We start from the raw sequence: 8,332 nt of genomic DNA on the forward strand, positions 1-8,332 counted from the left end.
GAACTGGAGGAGCTTTAAGGTTCCTTCCAACCCAAACCATTCTGGGAATCTATGAAAGCCTGAGTGTCCCCAGCACCCCCAGCTCAGCATCCAGCACCCCCCTAGCTGCAGAGACACCCAAATGGGTCCCTCTGTCCCAGCAGGAAACTCTTTGCCAGGCTCCCAAGTCCTCTGGACACCTTAGGCTGGGAAACTGAGGTGACTAAACATGAGCAGGACCCTCAGAACCCTCCTTCAGCTGGGCAGCCAAAAGCAGAGGGAGACACAGAGCAGAGCCAGGAGCTGCTGAGGCCTGATGGTGACATCTTGCTGGCCCTGCAGTTGAGGACACCAGCGAGGCAAGTCCTGGGCCAGGCCCAGCAGCACCCTGAGGGGTCAGGGCTGACCCTGGGGGGGTCAGGGCTGACCCTGGGGCAAAGCAGCAACAGCCCTTTGGTGTGGCTGCAAGTGGAGGAGCTGCAGAGCAGAGGTGTTGGGGCAGCTCCTGAAGCTGATCCCAAGCACATCTGTGTTGGAGCAGCTCCAGGAGCAAGAAGCCAGGCAGGTGGCACTGGGACAGCAGAGGACAAGCAAGAGGTTCCACCACTCCCTCCCTGCCCTTGAGCTGGTCCTAGAACACCCACAGGGGGTGCACAGAGTGCTCCCACAGCCACCCTGCTTCTCAGGCAACCTCAAGGGAGACCTTCTGATCCCATCACAACCCTCTGGCAGTGCCCTGAGCTCCAGCAGGGATCAGAACAAGCTCCTTGGTGCCTGCCTGTGAAAGGCCAAACTCCAGAAGCTTAAAGGAAGGAGAGCAAAGGAGGTTTAAGAAAGAAACAACCTGGAGAAAGGGAGAGAGCTGGAGAAGGCTCCCAGCCAGGTGCAGCAGAAGCAGGACACAGAGCAGGGCTGATCTCCCAGAGCCACCCCTGAAGCAGGTGATGAGAATCAACCCTCTGGGCTGTCACCTGCCAAGTTGTCCCTTCCCCTCAGCACAAAGGGAGGGAGACAACTTGCAGCCACTCCTCTGCCCCCCTCAAATCCCTGAAGGGTCAGGGAAGGGCATCCCCCAAAGCACCAAGGAGAGCCTCACACTTAAAATCATAGCATCAATTGCCAGGGTTGGAAGGGACCTCAAGGCTCAGCCACTTCCAACCCCCCCTGCCATGGCCAGGGACACCTCACACTACAGCAGGTTGCCCACAGCCACATCCAGCCTGCCCTCAAAAAGCATCTGGAGAAGATGGAGCTCTCATCCCCTGCTCCACAGGACAAGCTCAAAGCCTGGAGATGTTGCTCCCCTTCCACTGTTGGAAGGACCCTAAGGCTGGGGAGCCTGTGGACGTCTCCTCTCCAGCCCCTCCTGTTCACACCCCAGGACATCACACAGCCCAAAGCCTGCTCTGGGTGCAGGGATGAGGGGGGGACAGGGCTGCAGGAGTGTTTCACAGGGAGAGATGTCACAGAGAGCTCTGAGAGATGGGGGAGAGCCTCCTGCAGTGCTGGAGACTCAGCAGAAGAGTGACAGGGACCTGTTGGAGCAGGGCCAGAGGAGGCCACAGCAGTGCTGGCAGGGCTGCAAGCCCTCTGCTGTGAGGCCAGGCTGAGAGAGCTGGGGTTGTGCAGCCTGGGGAAGAGAAGGCTCCAGGGAGACTTTGAGACCTTCCAATAGTCAGAAGAAAGCTGGGGACAGAGTTTTGAGCAGGGCCTGTGGTGCCAGGCCAAGGAGGGATGGTTTGAACTGCAAGAGGGAGATGCAGAGTGGAGAGAAGGGAGAAATGTTTGACCCTGAGGGTGGGGAGAGCCTGGCCCAGGCTGCCCAGAGAGCCAGGAGCTGCCCCATCCCTGGCACCATCCCAGGTGAGGCTGTTTGGGGCTGTGAGCAACCTGCTGTGGGTGCAGCTGTCCCTGCTGGCTGCAGGGGGGTTGGACTGGGTGAGCTTTAAAGGTCCCTTCCAACCCAAACCATTCCATGCTGCTGCTGCCATTGCTTAGCCAGGAGATTCCTCAGAGCTCAAGAAGACTTCATCATCTGGAAGGGCCTTTAGGTCTTCACAAGAGCCTCCTTAGGTCCTGGCAGCCTTTGAAGGGAGCTTACACAGGAGAGGCACTCAGGGCAGCAGTGAAGACCTTCCAGGCCATCACCACCTTCAAAGGTGGCAGAAGGTGGCACATGCCAGCATCCTGCCAGCCAGGGCTCCTGCATGGCTGTCCCAGTGCCACCTTTGGGTGGACCAAGCCCCTCAGGTCCCTGGGTGCTCTCCCTGCCCACCAAAGCCAAGGTGAACTCATCTCCTTCTGCAGAGTGCTGCAAGCAGGGCCATGAAAGCCCTCAGCTAGGCTGCTCTGAGGAGAGGAGACACAAGGGAAAGGAGAAGCTTGTTGAGGTGAGAGAGCAGGGTGGAAGGTGGCCTTGAGAATGCAGGTCCTACCTTGGTGCAGTGTGGTCTTCACAGCTGCATGGCTGCTGAGAAGTTTCTTTGGAGGCAAGCCTCATGGAAGCAGTGGAGTGCCACAGGCTGTCCTGCAGCTGAAGCCAAGACCCATTCCTGAAGGAGGTGGCAGGAATGCAGAGCAGCCTGGGAGAGAAGCTGCTGCTGGGATGCCTCCAGGAAGAGTCAGTGGTGCTGGCTGGCTGTTCTCTGTGGTGCCTGCCACTGGAGCTGCTGGCAGGGAAGAGGAGTGGGAAGCTGTTTCCCTTGTTGGTGTCTCCAAGCTCTTCTTTCAGCCTCTCCACCTGAAGCAGAAGCACAGAACATGCCAGGGGTCACTTTGGGCTCAGCTGCCCAAAGCACAGAGGGACCCATCCTGGACCATGAAGCAGCTCTAGCTCAAAACCCCTTCCTTCCCTCCACAAGTTGCTGTCTCCTTCCCTTAGGATCAGAGAATGACAGAAGTGTCAGGGCTGGAAGGGAGCTCAAGGCTCAGCCAGTCCCAACCCCCTGCCATGGGCAGGGACACCTCACACTGCAGCAGGTTGCTCACAGCCACATCCAGCCTGGCTGCAAACACCTCCAGGCAGGAGGCTGCCACCACCTCCCTGGGCAGCCTGTGCCAGGCTCTCACCACCCTCATGGGCAACAACTTCTTCCTCACATCCAATCTCAATCTCCCCACTTCTAGTTTTGCTCCATCCCCCCCAGTCCTATCCCTCCCTGACACCCTCCAAAGTCCCTCCCCAGCTTTCTTGGAGCCCCCTGCAGATCCTGCAAGGCCACAAGAAGGTCTCCCTGGAGCCTTCTCCTCTCCAGCCTGCACAACCCCAACTCTCTCAGGCTGTCTCCAGAGCAGAGCAGCTCCAGCCCTCTGCTCAGCCTCCTGGCCCTTCTCTGGACACCTTCCAGCCCCTCCAGACCCTTCCTGGCACAGAGGCTCCAGAACTGGACACAGCCTCCCTGGGCAGCCTGTGCCAGAGTCTCCCCAGCCTCACTGCCAAGAATTTCTTCCTCATCTCCAGCCTCATCTCCCAGCTCCAAGCCATTGTCCCTCATCCTGTCCCTCCCAACCCTTGTCACAAGTCCCTCCCCAGCTCTCCTGGAGCCCCTTCATGACAATTCAAGGTTGCCTTAACCCCAGCCTGATCAAGCAGGTCCCTGCAAGGCTTCAGTAAGGAACCAATGGAAGATCTGTGGTGTGATGCTGCCACCAGGAAGGTTCAGCACTCTCTGGGTGTGGACTTTCATCTTACTCAAGGAATTACTGCTCTGAGTCCTGTTTTAACTCCAGAAGCTTAGGGAATGCTTCTGAGCTTAAGAGGAGTGTGTCCAGCAGATCCAGGGAGGTTCTCCTCCCCCTCTACACTGCCCTGGGGAGACCTCACCTGGAATATTGCATTTGTTCTGGGCTGCCCAGTTCAAGAGGGACAGGGATCTGCTGAATAGAGTCCAAGGGGGGGCTACAAGGATGCTGGAGGGACTGGAGACTGCCTGGTGAGGAGAGGCTGAGAGCCCTGGGGCTGTTCAGTCTGGAGAGGAGAAGGCTGAGAGGGATCTGATCAATGGCTATCAATAGCTGAGGGCTGGGGGTCAGGAGGGAGGGGTCAGGCTCTGCTCAGTTGTGTCCTGTGCCAGGACAAGGGGCAATGGATGTAAACTCCAGCACAGGAGGTTCCACCTCAACAGGAGGAGGAACTTCTGCCCTGTGAGGCTCACAGAGCCCTGGAGCAGGCTGCCCAGAGGGGTTGTGGAATCTCCTTCTCTGGAGCCTCTCCAGCCCTGTCTGGATGTGTTCCTGTGTGCCCTGAGCTGGATTCTCTGCTCCTGCTCTGGCAGGGGGGTTGGACTGGAAGGTCTCCAGAGGTCCCTTCCAATCCCTAACATCCTGGGAACCTGTGTGATCCTATCAAAGGCAGGTTTTGGGCTGCAGCCACTGCAGAGCACAGAATGTCTCCTTCTGGAGATGCCAGTGAGGGTCAGGAGTACTCACAACACTGGGCACAGCAAGGCATCTTTGCCTGGATCATCTCATCCTTCTCCCTTGGAGGCTGCTGCTTCTCTCTGCCCAGATCTATCTCCAGCTGCTGAGGGAAAGCAGAAGAGCTCTGAATTATCCACCCTTGTGGACTGGAGTGAGCAGAGCTCCGTGGCCAGCACCTGGGGGTGGCAAACACAGCTGCTGTTGAGCTCAGCAAGCACCCACTGGGGCTGAGTCTCCTTAAAGAGAGGAAATCCACCCTGACAGCATCACAGAACAATAGAAAGGACCTCTGGAGATCATTCAGCCTCAACCAGGGGGGGTTCAGGCTGGACAGCAGAAGAAGCTTCTTCACTGTGGAAAGGGTCTCAAAGCCTGGCCCAGGCTGCCCAGGGAGGTGGTTGAATCCCCCTCCCTGGAGGTGCTTCAAGCACAAAGAGCTGTGGTGCTGAGGGCCATGGTTTAGCCCCAGCCTTGCCAGGGTCAGAGAAGAGTTGGGCTGGGTGATCTTGGAGGTCTTTTCCAACCCAAGCAATTCTCATCCCTCTGTGAAAGGCAAATTTCAGGCCCTGCTGGGCCTCAGCAGTGCTGCACAGAGAGCCCTTTGTAGGGAAATGCCAATTAGGGCTCACTGGAGGAGCTTCAACGACTGCAATTTGGCTTCAGTTGCTTGAGTGGCTTCAGAGAGGACTTGAGCCACACATGGATGATCAGAGGACTCTTGGCTTTGAGCAGAATAGAGCTGGACCTTTTCCTTTCTTTGAACAACAGCATGGTGAGGGCTGGAAGGGACCTCTGGAGCTCATCCACTCCAAGCCCCCTGCCCCAGCAGGGCACCCACAGCAGCTTGCCCAGCAGCACAATGCCCAGGGGGGGCTGGAAGCTCTCCACACAAGGAGACTCCACAACCTCTCTGGGCAGCCTGCTCCAGGCCTCCAGCATCCTCACACCAAACAACTTGCTCCTCCTGGGTGCCAGTCTGTGCCCATTGCCCCTTGTGCTGTCCCTGGGCACCACTTGCCAACACCACCATCAGTCCAACCCCACCATGGCCACTAAACCACGTCCCCAGGTGCCATGGCCACAGGGTCCTTGAACACCTCCACCACCTCCCTGGGCAGCCTGTGCCAGTCCCTGACCACTCTTCCTTATCTTCAACCTGACCCTCCCCTGGCACAACCTGAGGCCATTTCCCCTCCTTCTGTCACCTGATGCCAGGGAGTAGAGACCAACCCCCACCTGACCCTAACAATAATACTTATTTTGAAGTGAAAGAGGGGAGATTTAGGACTTCCAGTGCTTGAAGGGGATGAGAAGAAAGCTGGGGACAGAGTTGTGAGCAGGGCCTGTTGGGACAGGCCAAGGGAGGATGGTTTGAACTGCAAGAGGGAGATGCAGAGTGGAGAGAAGGGAGAAATGTTTGACTGATCCTAGTGAGAGCCTGGCCCAGGCTGCCCAGAGAGGTTGGAGATGCTCCATCCCTGGCACCATCCCAGGGGAGGTTGTTTGGGGCTCTGAGCAACCTGCTCCGGGTGCAGCTGTCCCTGCTGGCAGCAGATGAGCTTGAAAGCCCTCTCCCCACCCAAAGCATCCAGCGAGACCCTAAAGCTCCTTCAAAAGAGGGAGATTTCAAACTCCCAAGGCAATCCGGAGGCTAAAATGCAGGAGCTCAGCCCGGCATCAACATTCCTGCCCCTCCTCAGAGAGGACAAAGGCTTCACCCTCAGCCCAGCCCGGCGAACCAACCCCTTCAAAGCAGCCTCATTAACCGCCAAATCCCAACGGCCGCAGGACAATGAGGAGCACAAAGCAAGCACCGAGCACAGCCCTGCTCGCTCCGAGCCCCGGCGTCCCTCCATCCCCCAGCACCTGTACCTCACACCAATTACTCCGCGCACACAACTTCGAGCCTTACCAGGCTCAGACGGAGGTTTGCCGAGCTTCCAGGGGGGCATTTCTCAAGCCGGCAGCTGTCATCGGGAATCCCAGCGGCTCCTGAAGCCCAGCTTTGGGGTGCGCGGAGATCTGGGCAGCCCGGGCTTGGGGCACGACCCCACCACGGAGCATCACCGCGGGGTGAGCTCGGCGCTGCTGGGGGGGGGGCTCCTGGAAATGCACGTTTGAGGGCAAAATGAGAACACTGAGGGGAGAACCAGGATTGTTTCGCAGGAAGGAAAGCAGAGGCACAGGTTACAAGTCCCGTAGCTACACATCGAACGCTCAAACGGCCCTGAACCCCCCCAAGCCCCCCAGATTAACCCCCCAAATAACCTGCTTTGGGATCCATCGGCGATCACTGACGGGGTGGTTTGGGGGCTCTTCCAAGAGAAGGAGGAGGAGAAGCCGGTGGGAACCCCGCAGGCAGGGCAGGAGGAGCCGCGGCCCCGATCCCCGCGGGAACGCCTCGGGAATCCCCACCCCAGAACCACGCCGGGAGCCCCCCGGCGTCCCCCGGCCCCGCCGCGCTCACCGCCGCCGCAGGGAGCCCGCGCAGGCAGCGGGGCCGCCTCATGAATATTAATGAGGTGGCCACACCCACAGCACTCCGGGACCCGCCCACGGGGAGGGGAGCGCCTCCCCTGCGCCCTAGAGACGGAGGGGGCGCGGGGGGACAAGAGACTAAGGCAGGAAAAGAAGAGGGAGAGAAGAGCCCCTCCCGCAGGCTGACCCCCAGATCCCTGCCCAGCTGCTTCGGGGTCCCCCTCCTCTTCACAGGGAACCTCCTGGGTGCCACTTTGTGCCCACCGCCCCTTGTCCTGTTCCTGGCCCCAGCCTCTTGCCCCCAACAGCTCATTTAGCTCTTGCTGAGCATTCATAGAATAAAATCATGGAATCGATAAGGTTGGGAAAGACCTCAAAGATCGTCAAGTCCCACCTGGCACCCAAGGCCTCAGGACTACTAAACCATGGCACCAAGTGCCACGTCCAGTCCCCTCTTGAACACCTCCAGGGCTGGGGACTCCACCACCTCCCTGGGCAGCACATCCCCCTGGCTAGCAGCTCTCTCTGGGAAGAACTTTCTCCTCACCTCCAGCCTAAACCTCCCCTGGCACAGCTTGAGACTGTGTCCTCTTGTTCTGGTGCTGGGAGAAGAGACCAATCCCCTCCTGGCTACAACCTCCCTTCAGGTAGTTGTAGAGAGCAAGAAGGTCTCCCCTGAGCCTCCTCTTCTCCAGGCTAAGCAACCCCAGCTCCCTCAGCCTCTCCTCACAGGGCTGTGCTCCAGACCCCTCCCCAGCTGTGTTGCCCTTCTCTGGACACCTTCCAGCAGCTCAAAATCTTTCCTGAACTGAGGGGCCCAGAACTGGACCCAGGACTCAAGGTGTGGCCTAAGTAGTGCTGAGCACAGGGCAGAATGACCTCCCTGCTCCTGCTGGCCACACTGTTCCTGGTGCAGGCCAGGATTGCCACCTGGGCCAAGCAGCACTGCTCAGATCCCCTCGGGGGCTGCTCCTCTCCAGGCTCCACCCCCCCAGGGCTCTCAGCCTTTGCTCCTCACAGAGCTGCTCATCACCGACAAGAACTTGAGGAGGCCTTGGGGGTGTCAGCTGGTGACAAACTCCCCAGGAGCCAGCAATGGTCCCTGGCAGCCCAGCAGGCAGCTGAGTGCTGAGCTGCAGCCAGAGCAGGGAGAGCAGCAGCACAGGGAGGGGATTCTGCCCCTCTGCTCTGCTCAGACCCCACCTGCAGCACTGCCTCCAGCTCTGGGGCCCCCAGCACAAGAAGGACCTGGAGCTGCTGGAGAGGCTCCAGAGGAGGCTACAGAGATGACCAGAGGGCTGCAGAAGCTCCCCTGTGGGAACTGGCTGAGAGTTGGGGCTGCTCAGCCTGGAGAAGAGAAGGCTCTAGGGAGAGCTTAGAGCAGCCTTCCAGTGCCTGAAGGGGCTCCAGGAGAGCTGGGGAGGGACTTTTGCCCAGGGCTGGGAGTGCCAGGAGG

Source organism: Dryobates pubescens, chromosome 16 (assembly GCF_014839835.1).
Source record: "Dryobates pubescens isolate bDryPub1 chromosome 16, bDryPub1.pri, whole genome shotgun sequence".
Taxonomy (NCBI): Eukaryota; Metazoa; Chordata; class Aves; order Piciformes; family Picidae; genus Dryobates; species Dryobates pubescens.